Below are 15,204 nucleotides of genomic sequence, written 5' to 3' on the forward strand. Positions count from 1 at the left end.
TTTTTTTTTTGCTATTATAACCGTCTTTACTGATTTTTGTTCGTCAAAGTTAGCAAGATTAAGATATCTTTTGAATAGCGGAAGAGTAAAGTTATATACTTCGTAAACATCTTAAATTCTATTGAAAACGAAGAGTAGTTATTTGTAAAGATTACAGAGACCTTCGACACACACACACACACACAGACACAGAGAGAGCACGAGACCTCGGCAGACGTCGGAATCAGGTAGAAACGAATTCTTTCGATTTTTACGATTCTCAATACGGCGGTATCTTTAAGAATCAAAGCGCATCGTTGTGATTGTGCAATTTTTTGTTGTTTTTATTATACGCAAAACCGAATGTGTAAATCGACCGTACATAAAAAATGATGAAAAGAACTGCCCAGTTGGGTCGGTAAAGAAAAGTCAGATACTTACAATTAGAGTGTTTAGACAGGCTGTCACCCGACAACAATCGAAAAAATAGAGGGGTTTACATCAGGCAATAAATATACTTTAAGGATAGACTTCTTTCGTGGTTAGAATGTGTCTGTCGGTATGATATATCGTATATAGCCAGGACCTAATTATAATAGATCCCCCCCAAAAAAAAAAAAAAAAAAAAAAAAACCAACGTTCTTGTTTCGTTTTCACTTTCAACATTTCAGTTTCTTTCCAACAATAAGTAACGCAACGCGATACACTCGCTCGCGAATTCTCGTATCGATATTATATAGGTACATTTTCTCGAATACACATTAGTCATGATTAATCGTAAGAAAACAAACGGCGACCGATGACAAACGCGCGATATTTCACGCGTACATGATAAATCGACCCATCGACCATACGAAGCGGCAATTTAGCTTTTAGCTATCCGGAATCTTTGGGCGAATGAGCACGTAGTACGTAGTATCTAATGGAGTCGTTGTTCGATCAACGGGCGCATCCCGAAACACGTCGGTGCACGCGTAACTCGCGCCGTTAATACGTCCGATACCTTGACCGCGTAATCTTTCGCAGAGGCAGGAGGTAATTAGCAGTAACGGACGGTTACGTCCGATATACGAACAATGGAACATTGGCGATGTGATGGGAATAGGAAGAGGGCGATGGCTGAGCGAGTATGATAAATGAACGGCGCCTGACAAGCGGCCATCGTTGCCCGATGATGGATGGCCGGCGGTCCCGCTCCCTAATTATTTCATACTTTGCAATCAGAACGATAATCCATCCGCGGTACCTGCAGCCTGTCACGGATAAATCATCGGTTATCATTCCTGAGTCACAACACGTGTGCGTACGTTCATGCAAAGGGATTGGACAAGAGTAAATATATAGAAGAAAACTGTGTTGTGTGTGATCGCGCATCGCGTAGTTTGTCAGTCTCTCACCTGTCGAAAGAAAATTTTATCGTCTCGCAAAAAGATATCACTTATGAAATTATAAACAAGACGAATTGAGAAAGATCGAAAAAGTTTGTCCAATTTTTTCTTCGATATTTCTATTATCTCTTTTTGATTCATAAATATTAAAAGATAAGATTGATATCCGTCGACTATTCTTAGTACAAACCGGATTAGTAGAATAAATGAAACGCATTTTTCCAATTGAAATGACGCGAGAGAAAAGAATAAAATGATGTAATTCCCTTCTTTGTATGTAAATGATGTATGTAGATGTATGCTAATTAAATGACTTTGATTCGCGAATCAGGATATCTTTCATGACAAATGAGAGAATTTGCAAATTTAACATCGTATGCGCGTTTAATCGTCACATGATATTGATTGATTGCAACTGATTTTTGTGATATCATTTTATATTCGGACATTAGCATACATGCATTCAATATGCATTTGATTTACGAGTCGACACAGATATCGTAAATCCTTAAGATCTCACCGGAATTTAAAACCTCTTAAGAGCGTACTTCAAGCTCGCACTATGTGGTAGTAACAGTTAAAAGTAGCCGAGCAGATGCCAAGCCTTGAAGCTCCATTTTACAAACAGAAATTATTCAGCCAGAGCGCTTTCACCATCTTTCACGACTCAGTCGTTAAACTCTACACACGCATAATGATTGTTAAATTCAGTAAATCTCCAGAGTATTTCCAACCGTCGCGCAATAATTGCTCGGCAGGGTACGCCCAACGAGTTTGCAGCGTAATAATTAATTTTGAGGCAAAGTTTCGAGAAAGGTATAATATAGTATTATTAGTACTCTGAGAAAAACGCACACAGGACAATTCATCCAAACGCGTTTAAAAGAGATCATTTATATCACTTTATATCGCTCTATAATATAGATGAATTCAGGGTGTCTACTCAAATATTGTAAAAAAATTCCCTGAAAATTCTCTGATTTTCCAAGTATTTTTGTTCAAAAAAATTCCAAGTAAAAAGAATATTTTCAAAACTTTTTCATACAACTTTTTCTGAAAGAAATTTTTTTATTATTTTTTTTTTTTTATTATATACATTTTTTTTTTATTATATACATTGTTTTTCATACAAAGGAAAAACACGGAGCCTTTTAAGTTTCAATGTTAAATTTATATTTAAAAAAAACTGAATAACTTTTAAAAGATAACTTTTCATTTATCTAAAATTTTCATTTCTTTATCATTAAAAGTTAAAAAAGAGTATGTGGTACATCATATTCAATATCAAAAAAAATCCCTGAATATTCCCGGTTTTCCAAGTTTTTCCAGGGAGTAGACACCTTGGAATTGTTCTTTGTACAGAATTGTTAATACTACATTCGCATCTGTACATATAATTTCCAATGATAAACTCACCTTTTGCGATGTAAAATATCCTCCCTATAATACACAAACATGTTATAATGACAAAAAAAAGTCTACGGCATCGCGGTTGAAATTAGCATTTGCATGATTAGTAGCCTGTCGAAACCGACGTTTAAGCGGTATTAAACGTATCCGATGCAAGATATGCGAACCTTCCTAAGACGTTTATTATCGTCGGCAAATAAAAGGAAATGCATTGTGCGATTGTCTTACCGGTATTATAAGTAAAACCTTGCCATTTCTGTAATTTTCATGTACATTATCATATTACCATTCTATATAATTCATACTTGAACGCTTGTAATCTTTGGTGCTTTTCGTTACATGTGCAATTGATTTCTGGCAATTCGTTACTTGTCTTTCACATTTCAAAAAAATACACAATTTCCAATGTAATCGATTGCTTTGTATATTTGTTATTCGTTTCATGCGTCAAGGTAGTGGATGACGCCGTTATAGTTTACATTAGTTTCGTAAAGACCTCTCTCCACCTCTTTTTCTCATTTTGTAATAACACCGATGCCAGGGGCGATTCCGGGGACGTCGAGGTAATAATTTGAAGAATACTATACCAAAGTGCCGCGCCATGCAAACAATCGAGCCCGCCGTGTCTAATTGCCGCGGATGATTTTCAAACTGCCCGTCATCCCGCGCCTAATAAATGGATACAGCATACGGATCCCTTAAGTAGTATAAGACCCGACCATTATTTCCGACGAACGCCGAAGGTTACAAAGGGCTGTCTAATTTACCTCCTGGCGGCGCCGGCGTACCATGTTGGCCGCCACTCTCGTCACGTCTTCGTCTGTTGACCGGCGTGATCCTGATAATCAACCGCCAGTGAATTTTCGATGTCTCGGTAGCCTCCATAACTTTATAAACGAGGGAATAACGTTGTAATATCGATCAAAAGTTTCGTATAAAAAAAAAAAAAAAATAAATATATAATTAAATTGTATAATTAATTAAATGTAAATATTTTTTACGAGTGCTAAAATCTTACTTTATAAACGCTTTTATAAATATGTAATTCCGATATGTAATAGTATGTATGTAATAATCCAATTAAACGCTAAACAAATGTATCCGCTAACTCATCAATTATAATGTAAAGTCAAGATAATCACGTTATACGAGGAGATTTTACGTCGCTCGATCGCGTAATAGACCGCTGTAAATCATGATTAATTGAAGAAACTTTTAATCATCCATCATCCCGTTAAATAAAATATATATTACGAAGACTTTTCGATAACACGACGATACGTCAACAATACAGATTGCGGAGATCGCACGAGTGTGAGCGTGTTACGCGTTCCAAAGGGAGACACACAGACAAGGAGGGGAAGGACGGGTAGGTGGGGTAGAATCGAGACAGGAAACGCCGTTACCCGAGCGGCTCTTTGATGTCGGATGTTTACTTTATGGCCGCGGCATGATTGTGACAGCGTCGGGCTGCACCGAAGGGCTCGTGACGTCATAAATGAGGTGGTCCCTTCTCTCGCGTATTCGGAGATCGTAGCCCACGCCGCCCAACTTGACTCCCACCCCGTGTCTCCATCCCACTTCATCGTATAACCCACAAACGCCAACAATCTCTCGACTGTGCAACCCCTCGCGGACACAGCCAGTGTCGTGTTAAAAGCACTTGGTACTTCATATAATACATCAAACATGATTCTATTGTATTTGCGCAGTATGTTTGTCATGTTACATGACCAACGCGATACACAAATTTATATATGAATAATTAATATATTGAGTTTTTTTGACGAATAAATTAAATATCGTTTTTAATGTTGAGAGAAAATTAAAATTTATATGATATCTCGTAATAAATTGTTTAAATATTTGTACAATGTGTACAATATTCTAAGAAAGATTACTTATTCTTTTAATAATCATATATTATATTTTAAATCTCATACAAGCAATTTGACACGGACGACGGTCCGTTGAAAAATTAGTTATCGGAAATGTCAATAATAAATGGTTAAATATATAGTTAAAACAGTGGAGAAAGAGCATGGAGAGAGCATATAGATAAAAGGATGAAGCTCTTGAACGATTGCGCCGTATGACGTTCCTGATCGTTGGTAACGCGATGCTTCAACGAAGAGGTAAGCTAGTCGAAGTTTACGAGCTGGAAGAGCCTTCTGACGAGGGCCATGGCTTTACGTCGTCGTGTGTCACGCATCGTTACTGCCGCAACGCCGTTATGAGACGTTTACGATAAGATATGTCGCACCTTTCGCCCCTGACAGCCCACAGATTTACCGTCAGTGGTGAGAATATAGCTTAAGGAAGATGGAACGTGATGAGGAAGAGGGCAAGAGGGCAGGAGGAGCCAGAGGGGTGCCACGTCATGGTGGCGAGAATGGCGGTGTCTGAAAGGCATCTTTTGCCTGGCTGTCCGAGAAGAATATTATACGCTTAATGACTTTGGCCGTTTCGTAAAGTTATGTCTCGCCAAGATTAACCGAATGACCGAGTTGCGTAATATAGACGATGATATCCGTTACTAAGTTTATATGGCATCGTACATGAACTCGTAAGATTAATCCCACCCGGACAATTAAATATTCATGACACGGTTAATATCTCGTCTTGTATCGATAAATTACTCGATACTCAATTTTGAGGATGACATTGACAAGAATAATCATCTTAATTAAATATCGATACGTGACAAACTATCAAATGGCTCGTAATTTAAATTTACGAATGAAAAAAGAAACTTGTTGATTCACGTTAATTCTTTCATTTCTTTAAAAAGAGACATTGTAAATACATAACAACTGGTCTGCTCGAGTCATCCTTGGTCATGTCATCGGAATAGGACGAAACAAAACGCGTAGAATATATAGCGTGTAATTACTGGACTGAATGGGCAATTTATGCTTGCATACATTGTAGATAAGTGTCATCCCATGTATATAATTGCACGGAGATGTACAAATTATATGTATAACCGTATGTCTCGGGGACAATCTTCTCTGGTTACATTGTAATTACATAGTTTCATCTTCGTGATTTGAAAATCCTTGAATGCGTGACGTAATTTATTCTTAAACGAGAATTGAAACTCGTGGTAATATATACGACGAAATGTTTGACAAAAGATTATGACATTCGATTTATAAACGTAATGTTTTGTGTATGTATGTACGCGCGATCGACGATAAACCGTTATTCATTTTTCATCTTTTCTATCGAGTTTAAAAAGAAAAAAAAAAACTATTCTTTCTGACAATATTGCTCTTTTCAACGATAAAAATCATTTAGTCTATATCGTCTAACAGGCAACAAAACAACAACGAAGACGAAGGCTCGATGCCCAGTGGCGGTTTCGACAGAGGTTAAAGGCTATTGCTTGTTTAGGACCAGGAACGTGTATTAACTTTAGGTTTTCCGGGACATACTCCTTCGGCGATTGCCAGGCGTTTCCCTCCTCTTCCCTACCTTGAAAACGCTAATGGGAAGCGTATACAGATTGGGAGAACACTTAGCGGACTTAGCGCTCGCGGCTACTTTATTTACGCCATCCGACGCACACGTTGATCGCAACGGCAACGACAAGCCTATGCATACAGTAGCACTCGATGCTAACCGACTGTGCAAACATTGCCCGAGTACAGCTCATGTTTGTGGACGGTCCTGCTGCTCTTCGCGATTGCGGTTGGTCCCTGCTAAACTGACGTCATGATGCTCATGTCAGTCGAAATGTCGGTGCTACTGTACGGTCTGTTTGCAGAAACAACTTTAACCGTTTGACACTTTCGGAAAGATCCCCGATTGGTTGGCATGTACGATAGACAAATATTCTTTTAGTGGAAATAACGACGCTCAATTTGACCATTTCGGAATCTCCAGAATTCCTGTCGCTACCTTACGTGAAAATAAAATTTAGAGAAAACTATATAAATTATTCGTTCGTCTACGGTAAGAGTATTTTTTGTTTTTTTGTTTTTCCTTTTTTCGAAAATGATGAATATTAAAAGTATTTCGAAATATGTCAATGAAAATTTAATTGTAAAATAAATCAATATTGCATCAGTTTCAAAAAGTTGTGTATAACAGTATGAAATTAAATTTCGTTATATCATTATAAATATCTCTTGTCAGAAATCGCGGAAATTTTTCGCGTATTATTCCGACCAATTCGCGCACCAAAAATCGATCGTGACTTGTAAGCCGTTGATCGAGTAGTGATATTTATCATGAGCCACGATGTCACACTCCGTCCATCAAAGTCCCTTGCGTGCAGGTATCGTCAAACGATTGCGGAATCGCTCCAATAAATTCAGGACGGGTACACAATGTCCCTTTATATAAACGACGTACAAAGATACTTTTCGCATCCCCCTCCGAATAGGGTCACGCCTGTATTCGGCACTCAAATATTTCATGTTGACACTTTCGACATTAACTCTATTCGTCAGGGACTTGTGCCTATCCACGGTAGCGCCGCATTCATCCGGGTGACATGTCGTGCACGCTCCTCGGCCTTTTCTCTTCCTTACACTGTGACGAGACAGCTGTTTATGCGTCCCATGCCCCGCGACCCGAGTCATTATATACAGACTGCATGTGTTTCGTTGCCTTTGTGACTCGAAACGTTTTGTTTGGACAAGCCTCGTTCCCGGATGTCCACCGCGAATTTTCCACCGCTACGAGGACATTTTACTAGCCCGCAGGTGTGTCTTTCTGATCATTTCGCCACAGGTTGCGCCGCTTATGCATTGTTTTTTACGCAAGATACAAATATACCGCAACGCTGGGAGATTTTTGTTTTGAGATTAAAAACGCTCCCTTTGAAAATACCACCGCGCTCCACAACGTTATTATATACTGTATAGTGTGCTAATAAAAAGACAAATGTGTCTCAAAGAGATATTAAGTATAGACGCAAATACGTTGGCCTTATTCAGAAGCGCTTTTATCGATAAATGCGTGCATTTTTATTTTTAAAATTCTATATTATAAGTAACGTCAACTATATATGCTAAAAATGCGCGCATTTATTGATAAAAATTGCGTTTTGAATACGAACCTTTGTGTGTTTAATTAAAATTTTAGATAATAATATTACAACATTACCAAAGAAATTGTACGCATCAAAAATAATTTTATATCATATTGTACTTTTGGCTCTCTCCATATAATAATAGATTATTAGTATATTAATAAATATAAGGTTCACATTTTATAACGTGCACGCATGTCATATATATTTAAAATTTTTTGCTCAAAGCATCTTTCATAATTTCTATTTATTGTATTTTTTATAAAATAATTAATGATATGCAAGGCTGTGCACAAAAAAAGTGTTATTTAATTTAAAATACATTAAATTTTTATTGGCAAACGTATGCAAATATGACAACAAAATGCCAACTTTATTCCTCAAATAAGCTCTCTCAATGTATTCTTATCGATGCTATCGGGATGACATCGGGATCACAACATATTATCCTTCGGAGGATAGCAAAAGGCACGAGGCGCGTGAGACGTTCGAATAGTGAGCCCTTGCGACCGCAAATCATTCGTATCCCCGCCTCACACCGGAACCGGCTAACAGTTTTGTAAAAAGCTTTTGTGAGTTCACCACGCTCGTAACTTCAACTTTGTCGCCGACGGTGTTTCCATCGTGGGACAGGAGACGACCAGACCTGTACGCCGGTGCTAGTGCGGCAGAGGGATTACAGCTGAGCACAAAGGGGTCGGTCGGCGACGACGGATCTGCGAGGAAACGTAGAAAGGGTAGAAGGAGATAAAGCGGGAAGGGTGAGAGAGTCGTCTCTCTCTCTCTCTCTCTCTCTCTCTCTCTCTTTCTCTCTGAAATTACAGCCTCGTAACTCCCGGTAAGCGGGAAAGAGCGTATGTGACAGCGGGCGGACAGGCGCGCATGGTTTTCCGGAAGTTTTATAGCCATCAAGGGGGGTGTTCCAGGGGTGTTTCGGACCGAGCTACCCGGCCGTTGCCTTACGCGGTTTACGCCGTTACACGGTTCCCGCATTCTCGTAAACAACCGGCCAGACGTGCTTATCGTGTTCTCGCGACGCGCATCGACTCGGCGCCTCATTTTGACATATCAATTCGCATAACGTTCCAAAAATTGGACAATAACGTAGTCGACTTTAAACTTTAAAGTGTCCTTTAAAAACTATCTCTCTCATTCGACTCTTACATAATATATATGTATATGTAGCCAAATATTTAAAAATTTTTTAATTGCAAAAAAAAATTCTTAAATCTCATTTTTATATAATATTTGTTAGAGAGAATTTTATCATATTTGTTTTTCATCGGTTATTATTGTTTTTAATAAATTTACTTTTAAATTCAAATGTTTATTTCATGAGAACAAATTTCAATCAACTACAAGATTGCAAGATTTTTCATTCGTTCAGTCTTTCATTCCAAAAGTAGAAATAATTTTGTAAAATAGAACTTTGCAAACTACAGAAAATAATTTATTGTGAAATACTCGCGTGACGCAAGTTATATTGAAAGCTCGCGTGCGCTACAATTATATAGTTCATTTAATTATGCTATAAATCTTACAATCGCGATGCACAAATTATTTCAATGCATGTTTACAGCTCTCGTGATAATATAATAAAAACAACTCAACGCTGCGTACAAAATTTTTATGACATCTATATTACCAACATACATATCTAATCATTAAAATTATTGACTTAATTAATATTTTTTGCATTGAAAAATAATATCCTATATATTTCAACAATTTAAACACACGAATAAATAATATTATGACGTAAAAAAACTATATTCCATATATTTCAACAATTTAAAAGCATGAACGAAATTTTTATTTATACTTGCATTTAAAATCTTTCATATTTCCTAATTAATTTTTTATGTTATAATTTTCACTGTCTTAAAACGAATAAGACAACCGTTAAGAAAAATGTCATGACGCGTAAAGTGATAATGCACTATAATACTCGGGGCATGTCTGAGAATTTATTAGCAATCAGTAGATGTCAATACTATCGATCGGTATGTATTTTCAAAGTACTTCAAGAAGAGTTGCAGCATCGTCTTACAAGTCATCGCTTAATAGCTTCCGCGTTGTCGTAAACTGTCAAGCCGACATATTTATAGAGTTGCGTGATACATAACTACAGTATCGTCAAGTAAGAATCTAGTATAAATACGATAACGCTACGATAAGCATAGCCACATAGCCTAGCGTTAAGAGAGTAATACGAATACATATTTTAATATAAAAATATTGCGCCTCCTTTTTTTTCTTTTTCAAAAATCTCATTATCAATGAAAAATTTAGGCAAAAAAAAATACATATCTTAATTCCGAACATTATTCGATTAATTAAAAATTACTGTTTATTTTTGTAAAAGCAATATATTCAAATAAAATAAAATAAAATAAAATTTTACAATTAATGAATGACATTTTACCAAGCAAATGTCAAAAAGGCTACCCTCCGGAAATGGAAAGCGTGGACGAATCTAGGCGGTGAAATGCGCCACACCGCGTTTACCGCATCGTCGACGTCGATCAATCAATATACCCGGTAGTACTGACTGCCCACGTGATACACTAAGGGGGATCGGGATGGATATTGGATTGCAAGATGAAAGCTGCTCGTTAAATTAGTTTCTAATCTGTCTGATCTCTGAAAGCGCCGAGTCCCGGGCTTCATTCTCGTACGTCTAATCATTAATCTCTGCCAGCAGATGTGCCGCCGTCATTGATTTAAATCACCGGCGCGTTGGTTAACCCTTCCTAATCTAGTCTGCCCGTCTGGACCGGCTTGATGCTCAATCGGATTGGTAGAATGTAACGAGATAACACATACTTGCAAATACATACGCAAAAGTCCAAGTAACGTGTTCCGCGTTTCGAACTGTCTCAGAAAGGAAACGAAAAGGAAAATCCGACTCTTACTTCGATCGACACCGTCAATTTCTTTTTTCTTTTTTATCTGGAAAACTTGACTGGGTCGTCGATATAGCTCGGAAGAACAAGTCCGCGGAGAGAATGCACATGTAAAAATATAAAGATGACAATTGTGACAAAGAAATAGACACATATACAAAAAAAAAAAGAAAACATATTTCTTTAAATCAATCTATTTGTGATTCGCGTAATTCAAAAAATAATTTGTATATAATAAATTGTCGATTAATTTAAATTTTCTCATACAACTTTTCAAAATAACAAACTTTAAACATATTTTATACAAAAGTCTTTTACGAATCTATCTTGCATAAATCGTTTGAATTATTTTTTTTTTTTTTTTTTTTGTTACAAGTATAAGAATCAAATGATCAAATATAATATAGTTAAATAATGCTGGAAAATGAAGGACGACAGCGGAGAAAGACGGATACACTGTCGTTGTCCTTTCAACTCTGTGTCTCGTGTTCGCAAAGTCCTGTAGGATGACAGCGGAAAGAGAGAAGCCCGGATATCTCCCGACGAAAATTTCGGTACACGCTCTTTGCGGGGCCGTCCGCGGCTCGTGAGAGCGCAGCCGGAGACAGTAAATCAAGCCCCGTAGAGTGAACTCTCGGCGGTGGCAAACAATGCGCGGCGTGACGAAGGCATTGTCGAGTTTACGCCCCGCGGGGTGCTGCTGCTGCTGCTGCTGCTGCTCTCCGGCTAACATCCAGAGCTCAGTTCACTCACCATTATGGAACGGGCACGGTGGCGATGGTGGGGGAAGGGGAGCCCCATCAATTACATGGGAAATTGCGCTCGCATTATTTATGTGCGTATACACCGACACGAGCCGGGCGCACTAGGCCACGCCGCGCCACGCTACTCTACACCACTCCGCACCATCCCGCACCATCCCGCACCATCCCGCACCATCCCGCACCGCTCCACGCCGCGCCACGCCGCATCGCACCATGCCCTGTCGCAGTTCTCCGCAGCGGTTATCGATAGCCCGACAAAGAGGACATAAATAACGCCTTTTGCGCTGGTACACGTTCTGTATGCTCATATCAGTACGGACGTGTATATGTTGCCCCGTTATTCGCGCATCAGACGGATGATTCTTAGTAAAGCGGCGATCCATTATCGGCGCTGGCGCGCACCGCCCTCTTAGCGTAGCGTCTCGCTATTAAATCGAGAAAGCGGAGAAACGCGATGTGTTGTTGGCTCGCGACGCAAATTATCGCCGATAATTATTGCTGTTTATAACACGTCACTTTCAACGAATAAACGAACGTTACGATTATTTTTAATACAACATCTCCACTCCGTTTCTTTCTGTCTCTCAAAATCTGAAGTGTCCGCTGCATTATTTGAAAACTTATTTTATCGCAACAAGGAATAGTTTTAGAATTCAGAATCGATTATGCTCATAACGTGCAAAGCTGGAAATTTTTGTCATATTTACAAGTATTTGCCGAATTTTTTCCTCTTGTCAGTCAATACCAGTAGCAACGGCACTTAAGCGCTTTTACCAGAAATCATGTAGCACGCGGAAATGTCGTACGACTAACGCGACGCTTTATGTGTCCGCCAATACATAATGTATGGATACGTACGTACGTGAATAGGATGACAAACTTAACCTCCGAACGCAAAGGAGTGGGATATATACGGTGGAAGCTACGACATCGGTGGAAAAGTCCAAGCGGGTGGTAGAGGGCGGCGAGGAGAAGGGAGGGGAGATGGATATACGGAGCTGCCGAACGAGGCGACAGCTGTCGATTTCGTGCAGCCCTTGTGCAGAATGCGCCAGTGGAGTTGCAACCGACTACCCATAAATAACGCGCTCGTTTCTGGAGCGCGCGCGAGGAGGAAGGAGAAGAAGAGGAAAAAAAAAAAAAAAAAAAAAAGAAAAAGAGCCGAAGCGCGCGAGAAGTGGAAGGATGACGGAAGAGGGGCGAAGGGGCGGGGGAGGGGGGGGGCGGCGAGAGGGTGGCAGCAACGGAAAGGGGAGAGAAACGTCAGCGACGTCACGCGAACGTCGTCGAGCGGGGTGGCGTCGCGCCACCCCAAACGCGTTCGTGCTCGTCGACGACGTGGCGGGATTAGTTCATTACCCGTGCGTTATACTAATCGTGTTTACGCTTCGCCTGATCGATGTGCGGTGAGCGGAGGGTGATTATCCGTCGCCGAGTAGCTCGCTACGATGAGACACGATGACGCGTGAGGAATCACGAACCGGCAAAGTCAGCTCGAGAAGTGTGGCACGGATAAAATACTATTCTAACGTCGAATTCAAGTCGCTAATAAAAGTTTAAAATTTCTTAAAGAAAGAAAGAGAGATTATCTAAGAAAAATATTATCTAATGGAAAAATATCAGCGTTTATATTAGAAGAGTAGTTTAACATAATTATTTGCAATTATTTCCGAACGTTACGATAAATATTACTCGTAAGCATAATTAGCATGATTCATTGCGAGATGATGGAAAATAATGGAAACTTTCCGGAATAACTTCAGAAGCCTGGCACATTCATTAAGAAGTCAGAGGAAGTAGAACTGCGTGACGAAAACCTATAAATCGTTCATGTAATTGCGCGCAACGCGCTGCGCAGTCTGTTATTACCGAAGACTGATAACGATAATGTTCGCACAAACCATGTGCCGTACGCCTTAACTACAGCTTCTGAGTATAAACGTCATGCGAATTCCGTCTACATCATTTCGTATAAGAAAAACGAAATGTATGACCTAATGTCTAATATTACACTAAAGTGTTGAGCATATAATTGTCGTAAAATATCTTCGTTTTGAGATATTTCAGTCATCGTAAGCGGGTCAGGTCAGACCGTATATATATATATATAGAAAAATAAAATTATTTTATAAAGCAAATATCTATGTTTATACGTAGTTAATTGTTAAAGCATTAAAAATTAGATTAACAGATTAAAAAATTTTTATATCAAGTATCTTTAACAAGTTACTATTTAAATCAGCTCTCAAAATGATATTTTTGTAAAAATTTTACAAGTTATATTTACAATAAAATAAATATAAAAAATATAAATTATAATTATACCTGCATATTATGAAAAAATATTTTGAATATTACACAATTTTAATGAAAATAAATTTGTTACAGAATTGCAAAAAAAAATAATAAAGCTCGTCGAGATATTAAAAATTATAGAAAAAAAAACGTTGATAAAATAAATAGATTTCAAAGAAATAATTTCATTACGTATCAAACTCAAAATGTTGCTGTAAAAAATTAACTAAAGGCTAATGGTTCGCTAATAGATACGTATTGCACAATTCTCGGTCAATGTTTTCCCATCCGAAAGAAACCCGGACAATATCCCAACGCTATTTCTATCTTATCTTCCTGCCGGCGACGTTCCGGCCGGTTGTTAGATACGAACAGTTTCCACGGAAGAGCATTAGCGGCGTTATTAGCGCTAGTTAGAGGATACGCTTTGGTGAGAGATGAGAGCGGTGTATAATTATCCGAGCCTCTTCCCCTACTTGGCTCAACAGACGAGGACGACGTGTTTATGTGGCGCCGACTGAAGGAGCCTGGCAAGAGTGTCTTGTATTATCTGTGACATCAGAACAGCCCGACGACGACGAGCCGTTGAAGGAGGGTAGTGAAATGAGTAACAAGTGATCCAGTATTTCTTACTAGCGTAGCAGCTGCTCACAAGAAATTACAAATTTCGTGATATTTACGCATTAAAACGTGAATTTATTACGATATTATGTTCACATATTTAGATGCATCCTGTTAAAAAAAATCAACATAAATCTACGTTAAAGAAAATATATACACACACTTTCTTCAACGACTCGTCCTCAAGTCGATCTAATAACACAGATTCTTTTAATAAAGATATAACTCTGTCATTTCATTATACATATATATATATATATATATATATATATATATATATATATATATATATATATATATATATATATATATAATTTTTTTTATTGTAAATGAAATGAGACAGATCTATACCTTTATTTAAAGATACTCGTGCTACATATGTTTGTATGCTTAATTTATATGAGATATTTCCATATAATTTGATACATATTTCAGACTCAATTAAAACTTTTAATCGATCGTTCTTTTGCTCGATTAAAATTTTTCAAACCATGTTCTTTTAGTACCAATTTGTGATGTAAATTGATGCCTTGGTTATTATCGCTGCGTCACGTTCTATATCACTGGCTGTATCTTTTCCAAATTCCATGTTAATATTATGCAAGTAGTCTTCTCTTAGAGCGTTTAATTAAAGTACCAAATTAAATCAGGTTACACGATAATGTAGGATTCAATAATCAATACGAATTACGTAAATCACCTCTCCTACGTGGCACAACACACAATCATGGTGAACGCAACACAATCCTATAATTTTGCGAATAGTAATGAGAGGAATTGACACTCGAATTTCCATGAAA

Source organism: Anoplolepis gracilipes, chromosome 9, assembly GCF_047496725.1.
Source record: "Anoplolepis gracilipes chromosome 9, ASM4749672v1, whole genome shotgun sequence".
Lineage (NCBI taxonomy): Eukaryota > Metazoa > Arthropoda > Insecta > Hymenoptera > Formicidae > Anoplolepis > Anoplolepis gracilipes.